Genomic DNA, 1,758 nt, shown 5'->3' with positions numbered 1-1,758 from the left:
TCCATCACTGACCTTCCCTCCATAGGTGAGATGTTCGCTGATGATCGCAGCATTCACAACTCCTCAGATTGTGAAATAGTCAATGCCGGAATACTGAGCAGGACAGGCAGCATCTGTGTAAAGAGAAGCAGATTCTGGGACTGGGGGACTGAGAGACAGGAAGATAGTGAAACACACACAAACGCAGTGATGCACACACATAGATACACTCACAGTCTCACACACACACACAGATAGAGAACAGTCCCACAGTCTCACTCACAATATCCTAATCTCCCAGGCATTAAAGGGCAATTTGTAACGGCCAATCAACCTAACGCGCGCATCTTTGGAGTATGGGAGGAAACCGGAGCACCCGGAGGAAACCCACGCAGACACGGGGAGAACGTGCAAACTCCACACAGGCAGTGACCCAAGACCAAAATTGAACCCGGGTCCGTTGCACTGTGAGGCAGCAGAGCTAACCACTGTGACACCCATGTTGGTCTTCATTGCAAGAGGATTCGAGTAGAAGAGCAAGGATGTCTTACTGCAGCTGGACAGAGCCTCGGTGAGACCACACCTGGAGTCTTGTGTACAGTGTTCCTCTCCTTATCTGAGGAAGGATGTACCTGCCACAGAGGGAGAGCAGTGAATGTTCACCAGACTGATTCCTGGGATGGCAGCATTGATGTCTGAGGGGAGATTGGGTCGGCTGGGCCTGTATTCACTGGAATGGAGAAGAGTGAGAGAGGAAGTGATTGAAAGGTATAAAATTCTGACAGTGCTGGACAGGCTGGATACAGGGATATTGTTTCCTCCGGCTGGGGGTGTCTGGAACAAGGGGTCACAGTCTCAGGATACGGAGGAGGCCATTTGGGACTGAGATGAGGGGAAACCTCTTCACCCAGAGGGTGGTGAACCTGTGGAATTCTCTCCCACAGAAAGCTGTGGAGACCAAGTCACTGAATATATTTAAGAAAAGAGATAGATTTCTAGACTCTAAAGGTGTCGAGGTGTATGGGGAGAGCGCTGGTGTATGGCATTGAGACAGAGGATCGGCCATGATAGTGTTGAATGGTGGGTCAGGCTCAAAGGGCTGAATGGCCTCCTCCTATTTTCTATGTTGATGTGACCGCCCCAAGTCTCTTTGGGTCTCCACTCTTTCTAGCTTTTCCCCATTCATAAAGCAATCTGTTCTATCCGTTTTAAAGTGGGTGACCACACAATTGTCTACAATGAAATCCATCTTTCACTCTTTGATCCATTGACTTCAGACATGAAGATTTGTTTGTCATTTGAAGCTTCCAGCTACAATGCTGCCAATGCTGCCTGTTTGTGTGCACTGTGGTAAACTTTCTATCTCATCATCTTAAACCCTTACTAAATACGGGAACACAGAGCCCACCTTTGGACAGGAAGAGATCATTTTGGCATGGTCAATCCACCTAACCTTCGCATCTTTGGACACTAGGGGCGGGATTTTCCAGTCTTGGGGCGAGCGTGGCTGAGGTGATTTAGTCATGGTGAATACACGGGGTTATGGGGATAGGGTGGAGGGGTCAGGATAGGGTGGAGGGGAGGGCCTGGATAGGCTGCTCTTCCGGAGAGTCAGTGCAGAATCGATGGGCGGAATGGCCTCCTTCTGCACTGTAGGGATTCTATGAGAGACTTTTGCATGGTCCTGCCCTGCCTGTTACAATTCCCAAGGTGGGCGGGATGGGAAACTTCCACAGTTGTTGTCAATTTAGCACGGCCAGTCCACCTAACCTATTCATC

The sequence above is a fragment of the Mustelus asterias genome, unplaced genomic scaffold (genome assembly GCF_964213995.1).
Source record: "Mustelus asterias unplaced genomic scaffold, sMusAst1.hap1.1 HAP1_SCAFFOLD_323, whole genome shotgun sequence".
Classification (NCBI taxonomy): Eukaryota; Metazoa; Chordata; class Chondrichthyes; order Carcharhiniformes; family Triakidae; genus Mustelus; species Mustelus asterias.
This window is presented reverse-complemented; position numbering follows the sequence as displayed.